This window comes from Ornithorhynchus anatinus, chromosome 2, assembly GCF_004115215.2.
Source record: "Ornithorhynchus anatinus isolate Pmale09 chromosome 2, mOrnAna1.pri.v4, whole genome shotgun sequence".
In the NCBI taxonomy this organism is placed as follows: Eukaryota; Metazoa; Chordata; class Mammalia; order Monotremata; family Ornithorhynchidae; genus Ornithorhynchus; species Ornithorhynchus anatinus.
The window spans coordinates 25,382,055-25,409,876 of NC_041729.1; the positions used below are offsets into that span (position 1 = coordinate 25,382,055).

Here is a 27,822-nt window from a genome sequence, read left to right on the forward strand (position 1 = left end):
ATTGCCGGTAAGCAAGGGAGAATCTGCGTGGCTTAGTGGAAAGAGCACAGGCTTGGGAGCCAGAGGACCTGGATTCTAATTCTGACTCTGCTAGTTGCTTCCTGGGTGACCTTGGGCAGGTCACTTCTCTGTGCCTCAGTTCTCCTGTTCTCCCTCCTACTTAGGCCGTGAGCCCCATGCAGGATAGGGACGGAGTCTACCCTAAGTGACTTTTATCTACCCTCCCCTGCTTAAAAGAGTGCTTGGCACATACTAAGTGCTTTACAAATACTATTTTTTTTAAAAAAAGGCCAGAAATTCATTTGAAAAAGGAGAGGCCGTTCACGATAGTTAACTGGAAGTCTTCCGGCCCAGTGGCAAATCGCAGTAAATGGGAGAAATGCAACCAGTCTTCTCCCCTTGCGACTTCAAAGGAGAATGTGTGGAGACATTAAATTTATCTCGGCAGTTGGAGAAAGCAGCGTGGCTTAGTACAAGGAGTTTAGGCCTGGGAGTCAGAGGATCTGGGTTCTAATTTAGACTCTGCCACTTGTCTGCTGGGTGACCTTGGTCAAGTCCCTTGACTTCTCTGTGCCTTGGATTACCTCATCTATAAAATGTGGATTAAGACTGTGAGCTCCATATGGGACATTCACTGTGTCTAACCTGATTAGCTTGTATCTATCCCTGTGCTCTGTACATTGCCTGGCATGTAGTAAGTGCTTAACGGCTATCACTTAAGAAAAAAACAGCAACAACAAAAAAAATATATGTGGGTGGTGATAGAAAAAATAGATTTATTATTTAACCAAGTTTACATTAAAAAGCACCATTAAATTCCTCAATGGAACATCAAAACCGGAGGTTAAAATCCCAAGGCTTTGCAAAAATAAGAGCTCTGTCTACTGAAGGCTGGTTGATATAGGAAGATATTGTGATTCTAGGGCACATTTCCTGGTTTGAGTCATGAAGCCTGGAATGTTTGCTCATTTTGCATATTTTTTATTTTTGAGATTCTTCTGAACAGTGTTTATTTGTATAGCAACGTACAAGAGAAAGAGTTGTGTTTAGGGACTCCCCGAAACTGATGCTTGTCAGCTATCTTTGGGTCTTTTGTGGTAATTAGATCAAGTTCAGAATCCTACTAGAAGGCTGTCACTGAATGGCACTGTGATATATGACATGCAGCAGTAATCCTAAAAGAGATGGTACCTGTTTTTCAGGCGGTGGAGTTTGATTAACATTTTGCTCTCTGTATTTTGAAGTATAAATTGTCTTGCCTTTGTTAGATGCATATATTCAAAACCAGATCATTAATATAGTATGGAAATGTTCTGTATTCTCTCTCATAAGGCCTGGTCAGCCCTTTAGCCCCTGGGCTCCACTAACGCCTCTAACTAAAATCTTCTTGCAAAAGGGAGTTTTAATTTACCACAGTTACTAGCATGTGGCTTAAGTTCCCTTCATCCATTGCTTTCTCTCCCTAAAAAACTTAGGTGACTTGTTGAAACAGGTGGTTTATTCATTTCATTAGGTGTCCCAAGTGAATCAGGTTATCAGTCAATCAGTTGTGTACATTGACTTAGAGAAGTAGCGTGGCTCAGTGGAAGGAGCCCAGGCTTAGAAGTCAGGGGTCATGGGTTCTAATCACAGCTCCACCACCTGTCAGCTGTGTGACTTTGGGCAAGTCACTTAACTTCTTGGTGCCTCAGTTACCTCATCTGTAAAATGGGGATTAAGACTCTGAGCCTCATGTGGGACAACCTGATTACCCCATATCTACCCCAGCGCTTAGAACAGTGCTCGGCACATAGTAAGCGCTTAACAAATACCAACATTATTATTACTATTATGTGCAGGCCACTGCGGTAAGCACTTGGGAGAGTTCAAAGAGTAATATAACAGACACATTGCCTACCCACAATGAATTTACCCAAGTTCCACTGGCTTTCTCTGAATTTATTGTAAATTTTTAAATTCTAAATATGGGCTTTGTAGTTTTGTACAGGGATCGTCTCTCTTTGTCACTGTAATGTACTTTCCAAGCGCTTAGTACAGTGCTCTGCACCCCGTAATCACTCAGTAAATACAATTGAATGGAATAAATGAATGAATTTGCTTATTAACACTCTAAACTCTTAGGCTCAACTAATTTTAAAATTTAGAGGGATACAAATATACAAATATAGACCATGGGAAATACAGATCCTTTTTCCATCAGGAGGGTCCCCCAAAAGAGACTTAATTTAATTTGAATGAAGGTTAGTTGTGATTGCTGTTCAAGAGATGAATGATTATCAATCAGTCACATATATTGAGTGCTTCTTGTGGGCAGGGCATTCATTCATATTTATTGAGTGCTTACTGTGTGCAGAGCACTGTACTAAGCGTTTGGAAAGTACAATTCGGCAGTAGAGACAATCCCTACCCAACAATGGAGTCACAGCCTAGGAGCACTTGGGAGAGTACAAACAGCAATATAATAGGCAAATTCCCTGCCCACAATGAGGTTATCTAAGTTTCACTGGCTTCTTCTGAATTGGTTGTGAATTTTTAGATTCTAAAAGTGAGCTTTGTTGATTTTTGTTTTTTAATGGTATTCGTTAAGTACTTATTATGCTCCAGGCACTGTTCTAAGCACTGGGGTAGATATAAGGAAATAAGGTAGGACAAAGTCCCGTCCCATTTAGCAGTCTTAATCCCCATTTTACAGATGAGGTAACTGAGGCACAGAGAAGTTAAGTGACCTGCCCTAGGTTGCACAGTGGACAAGTGGTGGAGCCAGAACTAGAACCCAGATCCTTCTGGCTCCCAAGCCCATGCTCTGTCCACTAGACCATACTGCTTCCCATTGCTTATTAACCCTCAAGACTTTTAGGCTCAGCTAATATTTTAAAATTGAGAGTTCTGTAAGTAGATACCTTTCAAGTAGATACCTTTGGACTAAAATAAGGAGAATATGGGAAGTACAGATCCTTTTTCTGTCAGAAGAGTTCCCCAGAAGAGACGTAATTTAAATTGAACATCGAGGAATGAGTGATTGTCAGTCATTCAGTTGTATTTATTAAGTGCTTACTGTGTGCTGAGCTTTGTACTAAGGGCTTGGAAGAGTATAGGGTAACAGAACTGATAGACACAGTCCCCTTCCACCATAAGCTTACAGTCTATAGGTATTATGGTATGTGGATAAAGAAAAGCGCTTTCCAAGTGGCTACATTTAGCATTTGCATTGCTGCCATGGTCCTGGAGTGCAAAATGGGGATTTGGAACACTCTCATCTTTCATAAATATTTTGTGATCCTGCATCTAGAGGAACGATTTGATCCGTCATTGAAATGAAGGTTGGAAAAACCCAACCCCTCAACAGTACTTGAAAGGCAAGTATTTGAGTGTACGGAAGACTGTGGGGGCAGGAGCAGGAGGAGGAAGATTTAAATAGAACTGGAGTTCAGCCAAAACACTCCCTTTCTTTTGCAAAAATTGCCACGTGATCACTAATCAACTTTTTACATGTATGTGTGTTGTGAGAGAGAGATTGAAGGCACACTGTGTCCTTGACCCCATGCAGATGCTCTACCAGGTTAGAGCAAAGCACTCTACCAAATAATTAACCAAGAACAAATTTGGGTTCTCTTCCTGTTCAAAGAGTGACCAGCCCAGACCCTCCTTCACTGGCAGTCTCACAATCCGACGGGATGGGGCTCTTCACTTCTTCGTAAAAGAGATCAGCCAATCGATGTTTTTCAAAAATCACCAACTCTCTATTCCTCCAGTGTTGCTTATTCAAACCGAAAGTGATCTAGTCCGGCATTTCTCCTCCCTCCTTCTACCACTTGCCTTTTGACGATTTTTACTGATCACCTCGATCGGGGGAAAGAGTGAAATTCCTCTCTGTCAGATGCAGTGTTTACAAAGCTCTGATAGAGACTTGATTGGGAAAAAATGGGTTATCAAATTTAATATAGATTTTATTGTTCCTTCTCTCACTGTTGTCCATTGCCTCAGAGAAGAGGGTTTGCTGTAATACTGTTTTTCTGACAGCTACTGAGATTGTGGCTGAACATCACGGCACTTTCTCTGCTGGACAAAATGCCTGAAGGAAGTTTAAACGCCCTCCAGAAAGTTCCCTGTCCTGGTGGCATATTCTTTGTTGACTCAAACATTGCCAACTTTTTACCACAGGAATGGTCCAGATCAGTATAACAAGATTGAATTTCGGATGCTCTTAAGCTTTAGCAGAGTAAATTGAGTATATAATAAAAGTTCTGTAGCCAGAAACTGAATTTTCTTGGTCTTTCTTAATCTGAAAGAGCCAGAGCTCATTCATTTAATTCTTAGACATAAAGGTCCCTTGAGTTTTCAGGATTTTAGAAATTTGGAAAAAGGAAATGTTTTGTATGCACTAACAGTGTCAAAAATAGTTGACTGCCTTCTGAGGTGCAGCCAGTTGTGCTAGGCAAGTGAGGATCGTACCAAAGGAGTCCTGATCCATGCCCTAGAAATGGAGATGGGAGTTGAAATTATCAAATCAATGATAACAAGGAAAAAATACATAGAGAAAACTAACAGAATTGAATGAATAAATAAAAAATATGAACAGTCCTCTAGCCTATAAGCTGGTTATGGGCAGGGACTGTCAGATAATTCACTTGTATTGTACCCTCCCAAGCGCTTAATACAGTACTCGACACATAGTAAGCACTCAGTAAATACCGTTGATTGATTAATTGGCGTGAGTATTGAGATGGCATAAACAGGGAAGTGGGCTTTGAAGAAAGTGAGGAAATTTAGTGAAGCTGAGTGGGGAAGGCTACGTATGCAAACAAATCGGAAGCCGAAAGAGTTGAGCATGAGGGACAGATTTACTTGGGAGGAGTTGATTGGAAGTTGATTGGATAGTTGAGGGAGCTGGCAGATGGGAAACAGAAGGGATAAAGATTTTTTGACTTGAATTTTGAGATGCAGTGAAGAATCATTGAAAATTTTTTAAAAGTGGACCATTCTGCATTTAAAAAAAGAAATCCATACAGCTATAGAGAAGAGAGGCTGGAATCTGGGACACCATTAAGAAAACTCTCCAAAAGACCAGCCTCTTGGAGAAGGCTGGAGAAGAAGGGGCTCCAGATTCCTTTAAATGACAAATCCACAGAAGGTCTCTGATCACTTTAAACATGTGGTGTAAACTCAGTTACGGACCAACTTTTTAAATTTCCAATGTGTTAGCCACACCCCCCTCTTCTCTTTCCACTTACTATTTGACAGTTTTGCTGTTCATTTACCCTTCCATCTAGAGCACAGTGAAAAGAGGTAGTTAACTAACTCAATTATGTTATTTGTTAGGTCTGAAAAGGGGTTTGATGAGCCAAAATTACCTACTAGGCACCTTCTTCCCTTATTAGGACAAATAATGCATTATTGACTGTTTTGAAAATTGGAGTTCACATTTATTAAAGGTAATTCAGGGGCTGTGTAAATCGAGTCTTCTCCCTAGGTTGTGAGAAATTCATCATAAATTGTCTGAACCTACCAGTTACATTGAAAGAGGGCAAACCAATTTCACTGTTTCCTATTAAACTATGTCCTCTTTAAAACCCCAGTGGAATCTACTGCAGGAGGAAAAAGGTTTTCATTATTGTCTCACTTAATTCACAGTGAGTATAAGGGAGAGGCTCTTGTATGACATAAATAAAAAGGTAGCAATCTTTTCTTGGCTCTTTTCCTGAAAAATTGACAGTTTCAGCTCATTTGTGCTTTAATATTACAAATTTTTAATAAGAAATTTCTTATTACTAATTTATTGTCAGTCATATTCACCAGAGCATTTGAGTGCATACTTCTCCCTCTAAATTTTGGTGCACAGAATGGGAGAGGCCTAGACCTTGTTGAAGTATCGCACAATTATTGCAAATTGTGTTTTGATTTCTCTACTCTTTATTTTAAAAATGGAATTTTACTGTGTGCCAGGCACTGTACTAAGTGCTGGGCTAGGTACAAGTTAATCAGGTTGAATACAGCCCATGTCCCACATGGGGCTCACATACTTAATCCCCATTTTACAGATGAGGTAACTGAGGCCCAGAGAAGTGAAGTGACAGATCCAAGGTCAAGACAAGTGGCAGAACTGGAATTAGAATGCAGGTGTCCTTCTGACTCCCAGGCCAGTGTTCTTTCCATTAGGCCATGCTACTTCTGCTCTTCCTCTACCCTCACCTCATGTACCCCCTCACTGTGGGAAGGCAGAAGGAAGAGCTCCAGGTCGTTTACTAAATGGATAATGCACTTTGGTATTTAAGAGTTGGTTTGTTTTAGTACATATGAATACCTAATCTACGAGAATTGGGGGAATGTAAGCTCTTTTTTCCCCAGTGCTGATGCCATTTCTAAAACCATTATGCTTCCCATTCTAATTCTAGTTCATATGACATAGTACTGAGCCTCTTCTTCCCGCCATTCTGAATTGGCTGCCTGCTTCTCATTTGTGAAACGCGTGAAGTTTTTATGAGATTTGATGGTTAATGAGTGCCACTACGCTTCCCATTCAAATTCTGGTTCATATGACGTAGTACTGAGTCCCTTCTTCCTTCCATTCTGAAGTGGCTGCCTGCGTCTCATTTGTGAAATGGGTGAAGTTTTACGAGACTTGATGGTTAGTGAGTAGTATCTTTTGAACACCTACTATGTACAGATCACTGGACTTGGCCCTTGGTAAAGAACAGTAGAGGTAGAAGACATGATCCCCGCTGTCAAGGAGCTTGCAATTTAATGGGGAGACTGATGCAAAATAATGTGCAGATAGGCAGAAGAAGCATATATCTGAAGAATAATATAATAATTATTATGGGTCTTCGTTAAGTTCTTACTAGGTGCCCCGTACTGTTCTAAGTGCTGGGGTAGGTACAGGTTAATCAGGATGGACACAGTCCCTGTCCCACATGGGGCTCACACTCTTAGGGAAGCAGCGTGGCGCAGTGGCTAGAGCACAGGCCTGGGAGTCAGAAGATCCTGGGTTCTAATCCTGACTCCGCCACTTGTCTGCTGTGTGACCCTGGGCAAGTCACTTTTTCTTTGGGCCTCAGTTCCCTCATCTGTAAAATGGGGATTGAGACTGTGAGCCCCATGTAGGACAGGGACTGTGTCCAACCCGTTTTGCTTGTATCTACCCCAGCGCTTAGCACAGTGCTTGGCACATAGTAAGCGCTTAACAAGTACCACAGTTATTATTATTCTTAATCCCAATTTTACAGAAGATATAACTGAGGCTTAGAGAAGTTAAGTGACTAGTCCAAAGTCCCACAGCAGACATGTGGGCAGAGCTGGGATTTGAACCCAGGTCCTTCTGATTCCCGGGCCCATACTCTGTCAGCTAAGCCGTGCTGCTTGTATGGTTATGTAAGTCAATATGTGTAAAAGTGGGAGGGCATAGCACCAAGGTGATCCCACTGCATATAAAGAATGCTGTTCGGGATAATATAAATGGACCAAGGAAAAGTGTCTGCTTTTCCACTCTGAATCTGTTTTCCTCCTGGATGTCACCACCACAGACAGCTGGGTCCCCCTTTGATCTCAGGTTAGTAATCGGTCTACACACAGTCTCGGGCCCTCTGGGTTTCTGGGTGCCCTCAGCTAGCCGATTTTACAGAAGAAGAAGCAGGAGTGGAGAGAGATGTAAAGTCACTTGCCTGCGACGAAATAGCTCGTCAGTGGCCGTGGCAGGATTAGAACATAGCTTCCCTGGGCCTAGCCCACCAAGCCACACCGCTCTTTCTCACTGTGGTTGAAACTGTGAGAAACCTGTCTGAAAACAGTCCCAGGTAGTTAAATGACAGCGCTGAACGGTATAATTTGGGGCATTGGAAGTTTGATTTCATCTGTGTGTCAGCTGCCCAACTTCAGAATTACAGTAACACTTCTGTGAGTCATATTTGACACGATGTCAAAACGTGACCAGAAGCCCCACTTTCTGAGGGGATGATAACACTTTGGGGAACTCTGTCCTATAACCTGATGCAGAACCCAGTAAGGATCCCGTTTGCATTGAAGCAGTGAAACAGAATCTCTAAGTGGGAACGTGAGAGGGAAGTTGCTGTTGCCGAAGAAGAGGGGGAAGAGATGTCTTCAGCAGAAGTAACGGGAAGCTTAGGGCCAGTTTTTGGCGTGGGTGGTAGGGGGGCGAGTAAGACATGATGGCCACCAGCTCTGCAATCCGGCTCAGGCAGAAAGCGCTGTTGAAATCAGGCAGCAGTGCCGGGGCAAGGTGGTCATAGTGCTGGTTGTATAATAATTATGTATCATAATCATAATAATAATGGTATTAAGCTCTCACTTTGTGTCGGATACCGTACTGAGTGCTGCAAGGGCCGTGCGAGGAGGAATACAATCAAATTGGATTTGGATACAGTCCCGTCCCTGATCTTAATCCCCATTTTACAGTTGAGGGAACTGAAGTGACGTGCCCAAAGTCACACAGCAGACAAGTGGCAGACCTGGGATTTCACCCCAGGTCCTCTCACTCCCAGGCCCGTGCTCTAGCCATTAAGCCACACTGCTTCTCTGTATCATTTCCCGGCCTTTTTCCTTGTCCCACTCCCCTTTCTTTCTCCATTTCCTTCCCATCTATCCTTTTTCGTCCTCTCACTGTCCCTCCTCCTCTGTCACTGACCATTTAGTGTACAGTACAGTGACACTTTGGACACTCAAATGATGTTCATTAAATTTTTTTTAATGGTATTTGTTAAGCACTTACTTGGTGCCAGTCACGGTACTAAGCCCTGGGATTAGATACAAGCTAATCAGTTTGGACACAGTCCCTGTGCCACTTAGGTCTGAGAGTCTTAATCCCCATTTTACAGATGAAGTAACTGAGGCACAGAGAAGTGACGTGACTTGCGCACTCAGCAGGTGGCAGAGCCAGGATTAGAATCCAGATCCTTTGGCTCCCAGTTCTGTGCTTTATCCACGCTGCACTGAATTTATTCAGTGCTTTCGCATCTCATTCAACTTGCGTGGTGAAGTTTAGATTACACCAAATTCAAGAACACAGGGAGAGCATTCTTGCAAGACCCTGTTCTGAGGAAAAATCCTCATAGTAGATATCATTGTTTCAGATACCACACGGGTGCACACGGTTTCCTCCAACTTAGCGTTGTGCCATATCTTCACAGGCTTGTGGTGTCGGAAGAATGTTCTTTAATCCTGCTGTTGCACTTAAACCAGAAGGTGTAATGGAAGTATGCATTCTGCCAGAGCTGAGCGTAAAGAATCAGTAGTACAAATTAGTAGTCCATTTGCTTAAATGGACTTGAACAATAATAATAATGATGATGTTGGTATTTGTTAAGCGCTTACTATGTGCAGAGCACTATTCTAAGCACTGGGGTAGATACAGGGTAATCAGGTTGTCCCACATGGGGCTCACACACTTTTAATCCCCATTTTACAGATGAGAGAACTGAGGCACAGAGAAGTGAAGTGACATGCCCACAGTCACACAGCTGACAAGTGGCAGAGCCGGGAGTCGAACTCATGACCTCTGACTCCGAAGCCTAGGCTCTTTCCACTGAGCCGTGCTGCTTCTCCATAATGAGGTTGAATACAGTCCATGTCCCAGATGGGGCTCATGGTTTAGGAGAGAATAGGGTTGAACCCCTGTTTTTCAGATGAGGAAACTGAGGCACAGAGAAGTTAGGTGACTTGGTAAAGTCACGCGGCAAAGTGGCAAGATCTTGGGATTAGAGCCTAGGTCCCCTGACCCCTAGGCCCATGCTCTTTCTACTAGGCCACACTGCTTCTCACGATCCCTACCCTCAAGGAACTTACAAAAAGTTCAGTCCATAAATCTTGAGCTGATTCTAGAGGAGGGAGAAGGCTTCCACTTCTTTCTAGTTCTCATTCATTCATTCAATAGTATTTATTGAGCGCTTACTATGTGCAGAGTACTGTACTAAGCGCTTGGAATGTACAAATCGATAACAGATAGAGACAGTCCCTGCCCTCTGATGGGCTTACAGTCTAATCGGGGGGAGACAGATAGACAAGAACAATAGCAATAAATAGGATCAAGGGGATGAACATCTCATTAAAACAATAGGAAATAAATAGAATCAAGATGATGTACATCTCATTAACAAAATTTCAGGGACTCTCCAGCCGATCCTAAAACTTAGGAACCTAAACAAATGGTCACCAGAGGAAGGTTTACAGTTGTGTCAGACCCAGTGATTGAGCCAGAAAGCCAGGTTTGGATCCCTCCACCTGGCAGCAGCTGCTTGCCTCCACATCCCTGCCCACCCCAACCACCTGAGTCTGGCTTGGGGTAGTAAAGAATGAGGTCTGCTCCCAGCCACACATCTGATTAGGGAGGACGGTTCTTTGGCAGGCAGAATAAGCTGTGTTACTGGTGGCTCAAAAGGGGCCGTCCCCATTCTCAGTCATCGCTGAGAACAATAAATATGTCGATTTGCTGGAGTCAGAAAGGCTAGCCGGATGCTGGGAATAATCAGGAAGAAGATAGGAAACAAACAAAAAAAGACATGGTTTTGCCACACCTGGAATATAGCATGCAGTTCTTGTCACCCTATTTTAGGAGGGACAAAGAGGGCTAGAAATGTTGAGAGGAGAGAAACTCCCTTAGGGGAAAATGAATCCTCCAGAATCCCCACCCGAGACAAGTGGGACACCTGTTGAGGCTTGAAAGCCCTCTGGTCCAAAAAAGGGAAATGCTTTTTCATAGAGTAGTGGTAAGCGCTAAATAAATATGATTGAATGAATAATTAAAAAAAGAGAACCCGACCAAGATTCCTGAAGCTATTCCTAGCAGGAAGGCACTGTATTGCTGAATCTGAGATTATTAGTTTAAGGAATGTCTTTCGGGAGAGTAACAGTTTGGCACCAATGGAAAACTAAAATTCATACCCAAATCCATAAAGCTTAAATAGCATCCAGTTGTCTCAGTTGCCTTTAGACCTGGACCAACCACTTAAGCACACCTGATTTCTCGGGCAGCTCCGTCAGCAGCCTCTCCTAGCCATATCGAATATCAGGTGGCCACCATCCTTCAGTCCACCAGCATCCAGACAACGCCCAGTGCTGACGGGTGGAAATGATGGGAGGGATTAGAGCAGAATAACTAAGCAGCCACTCTGACTAAATGCAGCGAGAGCATCTAGATGGGGAAAACAGAACAAATATTTTAAATATACAGGGAAGGGTAGTATTTAAATACCCAGTCTTGCAGCAAACTAAGACAACACCGGCAGATGGATCGACCCAGTACAATTGGGAAAGGGGTCAACGTCCTCGAACAAAGGTGTGGGGCACGGCGAGACACCAAATGGCAGATTTGAAAATGGCCACCAGTACGGCTCATAGCAAATAGCCCAGCATAGGCTTAGTTTGAAGTGCACCCCTCCTGGGAAATGGATTATCAATTACACCACTCTCTTTTTCAGCTACGCCCACATGTATGGATAAGATCTAAGTACCATTAGTTTCATTCCAAGCACAAGCTTCCCTTTATGTGAATTTTGCACTCGCTGAAAAGGCAACATGAATAAAATATTAATTTTTGCTTTGAAGCGCACTTAAAAAAATGGAGGGAGGCAGGGCAGAAGCCTGAGAAGGGGAAAGAGGAAGAAAGTCAAAGGGACCATCCGGGACGTGGTATCTGTGACTGGTCAGTGAGTGCTGTACACCTGCAATTCTTTTAATCAGTTTGTTCCATTCATTCATTGTCGTATTTATTGAGCATTTACTGTGTGCAGAGGCACTGTGCTAAATAAATTACAGATATATGTACCAGGTTGAATTATGCAGATGATGTTCTAGCTGCACAGTCTGTAGGGAAAGTGTCTCTCAGTGTTCAATGAGGGTTCTTGGATTTTTCCTGTTTAAGAAAGTGGGTTTGGGGGCATTCAGTAAATTTTTAAATTTCATCTGGACTAGGAATTGCAAAAACGAATGCAAATATTAACTAAATTAAATTATCTGGCAAACTTAGACCTTTGATGCAGGCGCATGGGTGAATGTGCTCTGTCTTTTCTGATAGTCTCAGATAAAACCCAGTCCCCTTGTTACAAGGATGCATTGGCAATTTAGATCACGTATGTGCAATAAAAAAACAGTATTGCATATCTGGGTGCTTCGGGGCTGGAGAATCCATCTACCAGTTATGCTCTAGTGAAGAGCTGATCTGGACCAAAGGAACGAGGCTGAAAGCAAATATTTGCACTAATAGCAGGATGTTGTTCAGAGCAGCTCAGCCCTTTCAGCTAGTGGGAGAGGACAACGGAAAACCATACTACCCCGATTAGTGTTGAAATACCCAAAATTTGGGGTGAAGGGAAAAAAAGTTTTATTAATAATAATAATAGTACTTGTTAAGTATTTACTATGTGTCAAGCACTGTTCTAAGAGCTGGGGTGGGTACAGGCAAATGGCATTAGACACAGTCCTTGTCCCATGGGGCAAGTCTCAATCCCCATTTTACAGGTGAGGTAACTAATCTCTGAGTTGCAGCAGGTTGCAGGAGTAAATCTCTTTTTATGGTGTGTACGTGCTTACTGTGTGTCAAACACTGTTCTAAGAGCTAGGGTGGGTACAAATTAATTAGCTCAGCCGCAGTCCCCGTCCTGCCTGGGGCTCACAGATATCCCCATTCTGCAGTTGAGGAAACTGAGGCACAGAGAAGCTAAGTGACATTTTTCACCTACCAATCTGATTCCTCCTTTAAAAAAGCTCATTCCTTAAAGTCATTCATTCAGTTGTATTTATTGAGTGCTTTCTTTGTGCAGAGCACTGTACTAAGCGCTTGGGAGAGTACAGTTCAACAATAAACAGACATATTCCCTGCGTCCACAACAAGCTTCCAGTCTAGGGGACGGGGGGAGCGGAGAAAGACATTAATATAAATAATTTACAGATATGTACATAAGTGCTGTGGGGCTGGGAACGGGGAAGAAAAAAAGAAGCAAGTCATGGTGATAAACCTAGTGGGAAGTAATGAAGGAGAAACGTAGAAATGTACATGCAACATAACTCTTTCTTGATCTACCACAATCCTCCTTCCTAGTAAGAATATCAGTAAAGGTAAAATCTTCCACTGCGACTCATTAAAATTAAGTGCTTCAGCAGTGGTGTCATAAAGCGTGTCAGTGGATAAAAAAAAAATATTTCTTCAGGGCTTTATTTCCAATAACCCAGAAGCTCCCAGGGGTGCAGTGGGGAAGAGAGGGCAAATCTAAAAAGATCTGAATAACGTGGCAGATCTGAATAGAATTCCGTGGCTTAAAATAGTCAGCCTCATAAAGTCGGTAGTATAATGTCGATTTATAAAAATTTAAACTAAGAGGGCTGGCTTATAAAATATGAACAATATTAAGTCCTATAAGTCATCTGGGAAAAGTGTGCCTTATGCACACTTTGACAGCATGCAAAATACAATTTAGGAATCCCTCTGTAGTTGACGTTTGGGAGACCTTCAGCAGGAGCTGGGTGAAACTAAACTAATGAGAAGTTACGTCACCGTCTCTCTTCTGTAAGGTGCAGCGACGCACAGACTTGATTCTCTATTTAGAAAGCTAGTGTGTGGCAAAGAGGAGGAAAAATAGAATTTATGGATCTCCCACGATGAGTAGGAGAAGCAGTGTTATTTATTGGCCACTTGCTGGGTGCTAAGCTCTTGGGAGAGTTACCTTTAACAGAGTTGGTAGGCGCTTTTCCTGACCACAGTGAGCTTACAGTCTAAAGTCGGGGGGGTTGTTGAAGCAGGCAGTGGAAGTAGAGTCACAGTCCCTGGCCCTCAGGGTAGCTTAAAGTCCAAAAGACAGTAAGGGGAGGTTGGAAATGAGCACATGAGGAATGATTGAGAGGATAGACACAGCCACATAAGGACACAAAAAAAGAGCGGTGCCACCAGTGTTTGTTTCCTTAGTGCTACAATATTACTAATAGTAATGATAATTGTGGTATTTGTTAAGCATTTACTATGTGCCAGGCACTGCACTAAATGCTGAGGTGGATCCAAGCAAGTCAGGTTGGACACAATCCCTGTCCCTCATGGGGATAGAGAAGCAGTGTGACTCAGTGAAAAGAACCCGAGCTTGGGAGTCAGGATGTGGCGTTCTAATTCCAGCTCTTCCACTTGTCAGCTGTGTGACTTTGGGCAAGTCACTTCTCTCTGCCTCCATTCCCTCATCTGTAAAATGGGGATTAAGCCTGTGAGCCCCACGTGGAACAACCTGATAACCTTGTATCTATCCCAGCACTTAGAATAGTGTTTGGCACATAATAAGCCCTTAACAAATACCATCATTATCATTATTATTATTATTATTGTGGGGCTCCCAGTCTTCATTCCCCTTTTACAGATGAGGGAACTAGGCCCAGAGAAGTGAAGTGACCTGTCCAAGGCCACACAGCAGACGAGTGGCTGAGCCGGGATTAGAACCCGTGTTCTTCTGACTTCTAGGCCCCAGTGAGAAACTAGATTATTTCCATTTTTCTTCCCCCTCTGTTTGCCTTGTCTATGCGTTGGAATGGTAACCTCCATGTATTTGGCCTTAACTTCCAAAAGCAAAACAGTCATGATTCTTAAATCAACCAAGATCGTAATAATGTGTTTGACCCCTGGATGGCATTCCTCGCTGCATCTCCATTATTTCTCTACATCTAGAGGTGCAAGCTTTTTATTTTAAGCGTGGGGGTGAAAGGTGAGCAGGAATTTTATGGGGGGATGGGGACTGGAGGGATAATAATAACAACTGTGGTATTTAAGTGCTTACTCTGTGTGGGCTAAGCAGTATACTAAGCACTGGGGTAGATACAAGATAATCACATACCACATGGGCCTCACAGCCTTAGTATGAGGGGGCGCAGGCATTTTATCCCCATTTTGCAGATGAGGGGACTCAGGACATGAGAAGTGAAGCGATTTGTCCAAGGTCACACAGCAGGTAAGTGGCAGAGCTGGAATTAGAACCTAGGTCCTCTGATTCCCAAGCCCAAAATTGGTTAAAATAGGCTGGAAAATCTCCATTTTGTGGTTTTTTAGCTCTGACTGGGAACTTTTAAGTCTTGTCAGAGATCTGGGATGTGCAAATCTGGAAGTGTGGCTCCAAAAACCATGGGGAAGATGATCCCCATCACACCTGTGGAATGGGGCCCCTAAGCCCACACCCCTTGCCCACTCCTTCATTAAATAGCACAGTAACTATCATGCCATTGTACCTTTTTCCTCACCTTAACCCAAATCATGGCTTTTGCTGTCTGGCCTGGAAAAAAGCCTGACTGACAAATGCCATTCAGGGCATGTGAATAAAAGTTTCAGTTGTGTTGGTTTTAAAGCCCTTCTATGAGAGAGACTGCCAACAGATAATGGACTAGTTATGCAGTGAGTCTGCACTTTGGTTTCTCTGTCTGCCCTGGGATTCAGGAGGAATCTGATGCCACACCCAGACATAATTGTACATGGGATTCAGTCAGCCAGTCAAGGAAAAGGATCCTGGGAAGCAGGGGGCGGTTGTTAAAAGAACCAAATTACCAAATTACTGCCTCCCAGTATATGATGTGGGCTCCAAAGCATCATTCACCTAGAAGTACAGTAGAGGAGATAATAATAATAATAATTGTGGTTTTTGTTAAGCACTTACTATGTGCCAAGCATTGTGTTAAGTGCTATCAGATCCCACATGGGGCTCACATTCTAAGCGGGAGGGAGAATGGGTACTGAATCCCCATTTTGCAGCTGAGGGAACTGAGGCACAGAGAAGTGAAGGGATTTGCCCAAGGTCACACAGCAGGGGAGTGGCAGATCTGGGATTAGAACCCAGGTCCTCTGACTCCCAGGCCCGTGCTTTTCCCACTAGACCACACCGCTTCCCTAAGAAATGCCACAAACTGGTGAGAACCACCCTGTTGGTGTCAGCATCGCCCCAGGGCCCTCTTCTCCCCCTGCCATCTCTATTGGAGTCAGGACAAGATGAATTCCTGGTGCCCCAGTGGGGCCAGTTCCCAATTTACTTCCAGGTTGGCAATGATGCGGGAACCTAGGGAACACCATATGCGACAGCTGGTGGCACGGGCAGGAAGACTGGGGGAAACATAAGGGAGACTGATGGGATTCCTCAAGGAGTCAGGTGTGGCGTTGGTGGGGAGTTTTGTCTTCACTGCCATAGAGAAGGATGGACAGAACTGCAGTTTCATAGCCTTTTTGTTTGGTCTGTAGTCTAATACCCTGCAGGGCACCACTGACAATCTCCCAAAGAATACGCTCACCTTTCCGATGGAGTTTTCTACTTCCTTGAGTATCGTTTGGGTGGTTACTGTGCTCAGTCAAGCAAGCAATCATATTTTTTGAGCGCTTACTGTATGTACAGCACTATACTAAGCATTTGGGAGAGTACGGTAAAACAGTCATTAGACACGTTCCCTGCCCACATTGAGCTTACAGTCATGGGGGGCCGCCTAGGTAGCAGAATTCTATATTGTATTTATTTAGCTCAGTCTTGCCAACATAGACTTTTGGTTGTGTACATCTTCCCTGGTGCAGACCGAGAACATTGCCTCATTGTCAGTCCATAAAGCGTGGCCGAATACAATAATGCTACATGGTTGGTTATTTTTTGCCCTGCCGTTTGCTATTAAATAAGGTTCGAAGGCGGTGCTGTGAAATTGCTCGAGATTCAGGTCTCCCGGCCACAGAGTAGGTTGGGTACTTTTAAAACATCGTAGCCCTCTAATTTGGTCTGAGGATTAAGGCTCCTTGTTGTTGCACTGTGAGTCTTCCTTAGAGCATAATGGCTACCTTGATTCAATATTCAACCTCTCTGTCCACCCCTGCGTCGTTGGACAATGTACTACTTAGCTACCAGGATTCAGCGATAGCATTCAGCTTTGTGTTGATGAAGTCTCCGGTTGTGAGCACAGTTGCCGTGTTGCAAGCTAGTACCAGCCGACCCGATCTCAGTCTTCTGCAGGCTTATTTTCATCAATTTGTAGGATGTGGGAGCGTGCAGCTACATTAGATGAATTTTCCCTATGGGAATGAGGGTGAATGAAAGGGCCATTGCAGAATCAACTGTGCCCCTCCCCCGCATCAAACTGTGCATTCACAAAGATTGTCCCTTGTGCTGACATGTTTGTCGTTCCCGTCAGCTGGTCCTTTTTTTTTTTTCCCCCCGTTCTTGCCCTTTTGTGTCCGCTTCTGCTTAAACAAAACCAGTCTTTTCTTGCTCATACATTCATTCAGTTGTATTTATTGAGCACTTAGTGTGTGCAAAGCACTGCACTAAGAATTTGGTATAACAATAACAGACACATTCTCTGCCCACAACGAGCTTATAGTCGAGAGGGGGAGACACTCGTAGTGCACGAACATATTCTGCCTCCAAATTTGCCTCCAGTTTACAGCAAATGCCACACTGGCTGAAGTGGCATTTCCCCGTGCCCTTTAAATGTTTCCTCTGCCTCCTGCCTTTGGGTTGCACCATTTCGGCTTCCCCCGAGCAGCTGCTTGGGGAGCCTGGGGTCAAAGACTCCCCCAACATGGCCCACCGAGCTCAGCTGCAGTAATGCGAACAGAATTTCAGTGCTCAAAAGCAAACTTCATGAACTGTGATCCCCTTTCACCACTGAAGTGGAATACGGCCCAGAAAGCGAGCCGGAATGAAGGGCTCGAGGAGTCAGATGTCTTTTGCAGTGGGTCGAGGTTCACAGCCATGTCAAAGGTTGGCGGTTCTTTCGGGCCTGTAGACTTTCAGTTTATAGCAGTCTCCCAAGGGTCTTCGTGATTTGATTTTTGACTTGGCTGCCTTTTGCCAGGGATGCTCTGGTTTCTCCAGTGGAAATAATATTTGTGGTATTTAAGTGCTTTTTTCTGGTATTTAAGCTCTTAACCCTGTAATAATAATAATAATGTTGGTATTTGTTAAGTGCTTACTATGTGCTGAGCACTGTTCTAAGTGCTGGGGTAGATACAGGGTAATCAGGTTGCCCCACGTGAGGCTCACCGTCTTAATCTCCATTTTGCAGATGAGAGAACTGAGGCACAGAGAAGTTAAGTGACTTGCCCACAGTCACCCAGCTGACAAGTGGCAGAGCCGGGATTCGAAACCTTGACCTCTAGTTCCCAAGTCCATGCTTTTTCCACTGAGCCATACCAAATGCTGGGGTAGGTACAAGATAATCCCGGCTCTGCCAGTTGCTTGCTGTATGACCTTGGGCAAGTCACTTAACTTCTCTGTTACCTCGGTTTCCTCAATTGCGATATGGGGATTATATACTTGTTCCCCCTCCTATTTAGATGGTGAGCCCCATGTGGTTCAGGGACTCTGTTGGACCTGATTAACGTGTACTTACCCCAGCGCTATGAACAGTGTTTGATGCACAGTAAATGCTGAACAAACACCATTTAAAAAAAAAAAAAGGGCTGCACACATTCCCTGTCCCACATGGGGCCCCCCAGTTTTTAAATCCCTGTTTTACAGGCAAAGTGACTGAGTCACAGAGAAGTGAATCGACATGCCCCAAGGTCACACAGCAGGAAGGTGGAGGAGCCAGAATTAGAAACCAGGTCCTCTGACTCCCAGGTCCATGTTCTTTCCACTGGGCTACTCAGCTTCTCACTTGCAGTGCTTGCTATGGCCGAGCACTGCACTAAGCCCTGGGGTAGATAAAAGATACCAGAAACCCAGTCTAGTGCTCATTCTTGGGATCTTGAGAATCAGATTCCTCTTCAGTGTCTAATTGCTAAGACTGCCCATCAATTGATGAGTAAGAGTTGAGGAGAAAGCCCTTTGGTGAGGGCCTTGGTCTCAAAACTTGGACCTTGCGTCTGAAATATGAACAGAATCACTTCCACCACTCTCATCTGGGCGAAAACAAATCAGTGCCTCAGCCCAGGACTGATTCAAAGGACAACAGTTTGAGTCAGAAAACTGGGCTGAGTTTTCTCCAACACAGGCCTCTTCTGATTCTCCTCTATCCTGGCTGCTCCTTCTCGGCCTTTCGCTTCCTTTTCCTCTACCTCCTACTCCCTAACTTGGTTGCCCCTCAAGGCTCAGGCTTGAGTCCCCTTCTTTCCTCAATCTGCTCCTTCTCCCTTGAGGCACTCATCCACTCTCACGGCTTCAACTACCCCCTCCACATGGATGACACCCAAATCTACCTCAGTAACCCCGACCTTTCCCCCCCTCTGCAAACTCACATCACCTCCTGCCCCCTGGCATATCTGTACATGGTTGTTCTGCAAGTAGCACAACTGAACTCTCCTTCTTCCCTCCCAAATTTTCCTATCACCGTTGACAACCCCACCTTGCTCCCCTCTTTCAAATCCGCAACCTTGGCATTATCCTTATCTCCCCTCTGTCTTTCAAGATCCATATTCAGTTAGTTCCCCAATCCTGCCTATTCTGTCATCACAGCCTTTCCAGAATCTGCCCTTCATCTTCATTGAAACTGTCACTCCACCTGTCCAAGCACTTGCCATATCCAGCTTGACTACCAAACCACCCTCCTCACAGGCCTCTGGGGTCTTCTCCAGTCCCTGCTTAACTCTGCTGCACTCAGTCATATTTATTGAGCACTTATCATGTGCAGATCACTGTACTAAGCTCTTGGGAGAGTGCACTGTAACGATATAACAAACACATCCCTTGCCCATAATGAGATAACACTCTAAGGGAGGAGACAGACATTAATATAAATAAATTACGGATACGTTCGTAAGGGCTGAAGGGTTAGGAGGAGGATCAAACAAAGGGAGCAAGTCAGGGTGGCACAGAAGGGAGTGGAAGGAAAGGAAAAGAAGGCTTAGCCAGGATCTTTTTTCCGAAACCTCATTTTGCGTCCGTCTCCCCATCCCACAGAAACCTCCGACTGTAGTCCATTCTTCCTCTCTGCATCTAGTTGAGACTCCCAAATGTTGGCTCCAGGGCACTCGATCATTTCCCTTCCCTCTACTTCTCTTGGCTCTCTCCCACTCCACTCCAGCTCCCTTGCTTCCCTCCTCTCAAGTTAACTCTGTTCTTGTCGTTGTCGCTGCCGACCTCTTGCTCACACCCACCCTCTGTCTGGAGTTACCTCTCCCTCACATCTGGCCGACTGCCGCTCTTCCCATTTTTAAAACCCTTCTGAAATCACATCTCCTCCAGGAGACCTTCCTCGATTAATCTCATCTCCTCACTGTCAGTATTCAGTCTTCTCCCCCACCAGACTGATTTATGAAGACATGCAGGAGAGCCCTGTTCCCTGAAATCATCAGATAGCTGATGACTGAGTCAATCACCCAATCATTGATCATCACTCAAGGCCTTTATTCGGGAACCCCTTTCTCCTCCCCACCGCCACACAGCCGCCTGTATCCTCTGTCCTAAGGGAAGGTCAGGCCTGGCCATCTCCAGGAACGGAGATGCAGGTTATGAAAGAATAGTGGTGTCGTGGTCTCTGAGGGGTAATAGGGGGACTCAATCAAGACCCAGCCCTCAAGAGAAAGGCCCCAGCTCACAGTGGGTCAAGATGCAAGGCGTGAATGGCGAGTGTTTGTGCGACAAATCCAGTCTTTATAAAAGGCGGGGAGGCCGAGGGGCCGGTTAGGGTAGGCTGGCAAAAGCTCGTGGCTGCTTGCACGGACCTGAGCCCAGCCACCGCTTGGGAGCTGAGGGATGCCTAGCCGACAAACAACCTTACTGAAACCCGTCTGTGACAACCTCCTAGCGGATTTGAATGTTAGGGGGCTGTTGAGTCTAAGGCAGTTTCATTGTGTTGTACTTTTACCTGTTGGTGGACTAGCAGAGACCAAATGAGTTATCTCTTCCTAAGAGTTTGAAATGTCTATCTGGAGCACCTTTTTGTGTTTGTGTATGTGTGTGTTAATGTAATTGTAGACAATAAATTGGAGCCTAGAATACCGTACTTTACCTGACGGGATTGAGTCCTGTAAGTATTGCCATAGATGATGTTCAGATTCTGCCCAACCTTTTGTAAATTATCAGTGAGTAAATCATTAGACTAGCCAAGTGGAAGCGGTTAGAGCTCCGTTTTAATGATTAGCTAAAGTCGGAAATGTTTGGATTGCGCTCTTTCGAGTTTGTGAGCGAGCAAGCCGATGACGTCTGCAAGCCCAGACGGTTGCTTCCCAGACGGTTGCTTCCGGGTGGCCAGAGTATCATGAACCTCGGAATTCTAAAAGCAATAACAGAGCCGCGCTTGGAAGGTCAGAATCGATCTATTCAGTTCCATTTTACATCAACATCTGAGTTAACCGTCATGTGCCCTTGCACAAGAGATGCTTTGTGGAGGTAGAGAAACTGTTTCCAAGGCAGTAATTTAAGCTAAGTCCTTGCAATTCAGATGCCTTTTTCAGCGCTCGGCTGGTATTTATCGTGGCTGTGGAAATTAATAATCCTGGAATTGAAAACTACCGTTGAGGGTTCCCCTCAGTGATTTAGGAAATGAATGTATTTACCCTTAACATCCTTTAGAAAGTGAACTGTTTCCTGCATCCTGCTACTTTCCAAGAACAATTCTTTCATTATTAAATACTGGTCAATGTTGGGGACAGTGAAGTAATGTTTTTCCTTGCCAAAATAAGCATCGTTTTTCAGTTGGGTTTTCAAGGGGAGCAGACGGGTGTGAGTGACACACACAAGTGCCCGCTCCGTTGGGGATGTTGACGCCCACAGTGTTTTTGAGCCAGATTCACAGCCTTGCCCATTCCAGATCTCTGACAAGATCTGAGAGTTTCCGATCCGGGAGGAAAAGACCCAAAGTGGTGAAAATCTGGCTTTGAAAGAGCCCGCCCCCTCCCAATCCCATCCTCCTAAATTCCTTCGCTCCTCCCGTCCCATCCGTCCCCCCGCCACCCTTCGACCCCTGCTCTCAAAATGAAAAGTTGGCACCTGTGATTGTGGGAGTGAATGAATTACCTTATTAGATGAATTTTTTTATTTCCGCTTGCTTGGCTTTGTTTAGAGGGGGTTTGGGGGGACTGTGTTGGTGTTTTGGTTCTTTTTATTTTTCTTAATAGGGTCAAAAATTGGTCCTGCATAATGTCAAAAACTGGACTTATCCCAGCGCTTAATACAGTGGCTGGCACATAGTAAGTGCTTAACAAATGCCATTTAATTATTATTAAAAAAGAAGAGGGCCTTTTCAGTAGGAAAAGGGCAGACCATTCCATAGAGTGGGAAAATTAGAGATATTAGAGCGGGAGGTATCCTAACAAAGTGTGTGGGGCTGGGAGAGAGGAGGCCAAAGTTCTCATCACAGCTCTGGCATTGGCCAGCTATAGGGCCTTGGGCAAATCACTAACCATTCTGTACCTCACTTTCCTCATCTGAAAAATGGTAATAAGATACCTGCTTTCCCAACCTCTTAGATTGTGAGCCCTGTGTGGGGCAGGGCCTCTGTGCTGATCTGATATTTACCCCCAAACACCTAGCACAGTGTTTAGCCCTTAGAAAATTTTTGATCAGTGCCATCACTGACACAGTCTTTTTAGTTTGAAAATGCAGTCCAAACGGAAGGCCCTATCTGAACTGCTGCTTCTCTGCCTCCATTTTCAGTCAGTCTGGATACCTGTTTTCTGCTTTCACTGCCTGCTAAAATGAGTTGTTTCTCAAACATCTGGATTGATGTAGGTACAGTTTGGGAAATCAAGTTGAAAGGGAGACTTGTGCTCAATCCTTTCATTTTTGTGCAATTTCGGAGGAAACTTTCTGAGGTTTGGTTTTTTCCTAAGGTTTTGTTTGAATAAACTCAAGATGCTCATTGTGGGCCAGGAATGTGTCTACCAATTCTGTTATATAGTAGTAATAATTGGGGTATTTGTTAAGCACTTACTATGTGCCAGGCACTGTACTAATCGCTGGGGTAGATAGAAGATAATCAGGTTGGACGTGGTCCAAGGCCTACGTGGAATTCACACTCCATCCCCATTTTACAGATTAGGTAACTGAGGCCCGGAGAAGTGAAGCGACTTGCCTAAAATCACACAGCAGACAAGTGGCAGAGCTGGGATTAGAACCCAGATCCTTCTGACTCCCAGGCCCATGTTCTGTCCACTAGGCCACTCTGCCTCTTGTCCTCTCCCAATTGCTTTGTACAGTGTTGTGCACACAGGAAGTGCTCAGTAAAATATGACTGATTGAAACCCTTATCCAAATATACTTTTCCTACTGATTTTCTGAGAGAAGCATAATTTTTCATCCCTTCCGAGAGTGCATTTACTAAACAAGTGAGTGCTTTGGGGCTGGGAGTGGAGGTGAATAAAGGGAGCAAGTCAAGGCACCCTGTTAAGACTGTGAGCCCGTTGTTGGGCAGGGATTGTACATTCCAAGCGCTTAGTACAGTGCTCTGCACATAGTAAGCGCTCAATAAATACGATTGAATGAATGAAAGGGATTGGGAGAAGAGGAAAGAAGGGTTTAGTCAGGGAAGGCTCATGGAGAAGATGTGCCTTCAACAAGGCTTTGAAGGTGGGGAGAGTCATTGTCTGTCAGATATAAAGGGGGAGAGTGTTCCAGGCCAGAGGCAGGTTAACTTCTTTGTGCTTCAGTTCCATCATGTGCAAAATGAAGATTCAGTACCCGTCTTCCTCCTGCTTAGCCCCTGAGCCCCGTGTTGGATCCAATTATCCAACACGGATAATTCCTCCACACTTAATACAGTGCTTGCCATATAGTAAGCCCTTAAAAAATACTATTATTATTATCGTCATCATCAGTGATTACTGATTCACTGCTAGGTGCCGAGCTCTCAATGTATTAGGTTCTTAGGAGCCTACAGTAAAAGTAGAAAACCATTACTCCGAGATGTTTGCATTCGAAGGGGGAAGACAGGCAGGTTGCATATGGGAACAAGACTAAACAGTTACTGCGAGTAAAAACAGAAAGCAAAAAGAGAATCAATAAATGAAATTTATTTTTAAATTAGGCGTCTAAGTGTGGAGGGTGGCTGATGGGTGACATGACCAGAGAGGTGGGGATTCGAGAATTCCTCCTCGAGAAGGATGTGGCTTTATAGTGTGATTTAAAATAGGTATTAAGTATAGGAATTCAGGCATTTTTGTTTTGAACTTTGAGGGGTTTGTATACACATGTACTCCAATTAATTCTCTGTTACGTATCAAGGAAAATTGAATTTTGTGTTTAATTTAGGTGAATAACCTAATTGAATTATACATAGTTGCTGGAGGATAATTGGGTTCCACGTGGCCCTGAAACTAGGAATAATCATTTAAATACGGGAAGTGGAAAATTTCCAGTAGTAAAGACGTGAACACACTGCAGTTCGCTATCAACTTTTAAAATCTTCTCTGTGGCAGATAAGCCATGCGATTCGGTTTATTTCTCTTTACTAGGATTTTAACTAGATAGAGCACGGGCCTGGGAGTCAAAAGGTTGTGGGTTCTAATCCCGGCACCACCACTTGTCACCTTTGTGACTTTGGGCGAGGCAGTTAACTTCCCTGTGTCTGTTACCTCTTCTGTAAAATGGGGATTGAGACTTGTGAGCCCCACATGGGACAAGGGCTGTGTCTAACACGATTCGCTTGTGTCCATCCCAGTGCTTAATACAGTGCCCGACACACTAAGCGCTTAACAAATACCATTAATATTACTATTATTATTAACTACGTATCGTAACCTAATCTTCTGGTGCCTATTTAACCGCGTCTTTCCAGCAAGAATTTATTTGGATTATCACTCCTTTCTGGCGTTTGCAAATGAAGCAAATGGATAAGCACATGCTCCTTCAGCATCCCAGCTATGTGTTGCCATTTGTAGCAATTTAATTTGGGCATTGGACTCCCTTGTCAATCAACAATATACCACCCAGATTTTAGTTTTGAGGTGAAGGCTGTATGTTGGCAAGAGGAAAAATGATGAAACGCATGACTATGGGTGCCATTTACCCAAGGAATTGCCATATCCTTGATAGAATTTAAAGGGAAATTTCTGAGAAGTAGCATGGCCTAATGGAGTACGGGCCTGGGAGACGGAATGACCCGAGCTCTGTTGCCGGCTCTGCCACTTAATAATAATAATAATAATAATGTTGGTATTTGTTAAGCGCTTACTATGTGCCGAGCACTGTTCTAAGCGCTGGGGTAGACATAGGGGAATCAGGTTTTCCCACATGGGGCTCACAGTCTTAATCCCCATTTTACAGATGAGGGAACTGAGGCACAGAGAAGTTAAGTGACTTGCCCACAGTCACACAGCCGACAAGTGGCAGAGCTGGGATTCGAACTCACGAGCTCTGACTCCAAAGCCCGTGCTCTTTCCACTGAGCCACGCTGCTTCTCCGCTTGTCAGCTTTGTGACCTTGGGCAAGTCATTAAACTTCTCTGGGCCTCAGTTCCCTAATCTGTAAAATGGGGATTAAGACTGTGAGCCCAATGTGGGACAGGGACTGTGTCTCACCTGATTAGCTTATATCTACTCCAGCATTTTTGTACAGTGCTTGGCACATATAAGCACTTAACAGATACCATTAAAAAAAAAATTCCCTTTAAAAAACAAACCAGTTTTTAAAAGCAGTTAGAATGGATTTACCAAAAGATGATCACACTGTGCTCTAAAAGTCACTTCAGTCAACTAGGGGACAGAATTAGGACCCATTAGGAAATTGACTTTGGTTTTCCTTAACACTTCCACTGCCAAAATGTACTTTTTTAAAGGTTTAAAAATTCAAATATTTTAGGGCTACTTCTTACACCCATATTTTTTAAAAAAGCAATAAATTAAATCAATCAATTGTATTTATTGAGCACTTACTGTGCTAAGCACTTGGGAGAGTATAGTATAACAATATACAGGGTTGGAAGACCCGTTCCCTGCCCACTACAAGCGTACAGTCTGGAGGGAATAGGTTAAATCCGATCACACCTTAAAAGTCCACATCCTTTGTATCCATAGTCTCTCTCAGGTGTGTTTCCGTTATTTTATTATTTTGCTTTGTGCCCTTGTAGGTTTTGACCCTCACCCAAAATTTAGCGAGGGAGGTCCAACATCTGTTGGCATCGAAGGAAAAGTGAGGAAGCCCACCCCGCTTAGAAGTGAAAGCTCTCACTGTAACGGACTGATTTGCTGGGCGGTTCTATATTCTACGCACATTTGAAAGAAACGAACTTCTAGAAAGAGAAAAGATCACAGCATTGCTCCGTTTCCGCTTACGGAATTATAGCCATTTCATGGTCCCCCGTGCGTGTGCCCGTTTGGCGAGGGTGAGCTGTCGGGGTGGAGAGGAAATCTAGGCCTGGTAGCAGCATCTTCTTCCCTCACTCTCACCCCCGTCCTCACGCCCCTTCCCCACCAGGATCTGTTGCCATGGGTTTTGGATGACTGGAGGCGCCAGAGAAAGAAACCTGACACTTCCACTATCAGTTCTTCCCCTGTGGTCCCTACCCTGCTGCAGCTGAATAAAGCTGGTCCCACGGGGAGGCAAGAGGAGGAAGTTGCTGGCAAACTGGCCTTACTTTGCTGCCCATCCCTGTGAGGAGACGGAGCTGTATGTGGTCCGCCTGACCTTTGCCCCGTTGACCTTGCGCCGGGGATCAGGACGGCAGGCCCTCTGAGGTGTCCATCCTGGGCCGGGGGGATCTCACCGTTCACCAGCGCACCTCCCAGGGTGTCAAGAGAAGCCACTGCCATTCTGGATGACTGGTTGCCAAGGGGGAGGAGCAGGAGTCTCTCAAAACGCAACGGCAGGATAGTAATGACTCTGGTGGTTTCCCTGCCCAGATGTGAAGCAGGACAGTCAAGCTGGGTCCATGACCAGCAAGGAGAGGGGCCGCAGCTCTTAGCAACCTCTTCCTTCCCCCGCCCCCCTGAGTCGGGAGCTCTGGGCTTCCCTTCCCACTTCCCCCCATTCCTCAGAATGGAGCCCATAGGGTGACGGTGACATGCCCTATTTATTTTATTAATGAGGTGTACAACTCCTTGATTCTATTCATCATGATTAAGTTGTCTTGTTTTTGTCCGTCTGTCTCCCCTGACTAGACCGTAAGCCCATCAGTGGACAGGGATTGTCTCTTTCTGTTGCCGATTGGTACATTCTGAACGCTTAGTACAGTGCTCTGCACAGAGTAAGCGCTCAATAAATACTGTTGAATGAATGCTTGGGAAGATTGTCAGTCATATTTTGGGAGCGCTTACTCTGTGCAGAGCACTTAGCACTTGGGAAAGCACAATATAACAATGAACAGACCCATTCCTTGCCCACAGCAAGCTTATCTTCTAGAGGGAGACAGAGACAGGAATAGAAATAAATTATAGTTATGTACATAAGTGCTGTGGGACTGAGAAGGGGGTTGAACAAAGAGAGCAAATCAGGGCAACGCAGAAGGGAATGGAAAAGAGGAAAACGGGGATTACTCAGGGAAGGTCTTCAGAAGTAGATGTGCCCTCGATAAAGCTTTGCTGAGGAGGAGAGGGAACGGTTGATCGTGTGCTTCCCCACAGTCCGTAAGGGGAGAACAAAGTTTGGCCCAGTGGAAAGAGCGTGGGCTGGGCGTCAGAGGACCTGGGTTCTAATCCCTGCTCTGCCATTTGTCTGCTGGATGACCTTAGACAAGTCACTTCACTTTACTGTACTTCAGTTACCTCATCTGTAAAACGGGGATTAAATACTCCTCCTTCTGACTTAGGCTAAGAATCCCATATGGGACAGGGACTGTGCCCAAGCTGTTATCTCATGTCTGTCCCAATGCTTAGTACAGTGCCTGCCACATTCATTCAATAGTATTTATTGAGCGCTTACTATGTGCAGAGCACTGTACTGAGCGCTTGGAATGAACAAGTCGGCAACAGATAGAGACAGTCCCTGCCGTTTGACGGGCTTACGGTCT

At 44.6% G+C, this 27,822-nt stretch overlaps 1 protein-coding gene across 3 annotated transcripts in view; it reads left to right on the top strand.

The window, feature by feature from the left end:
• EPN2 (epsin 2) overlaps window positions 1-27,822 on the top strand; it is a 76,356-nt gene that overhangs the window by 21,253 nt on the left and 27,281 nt on the right. The gene's annotated exons all lie outside the window — the stretch shown is intronic.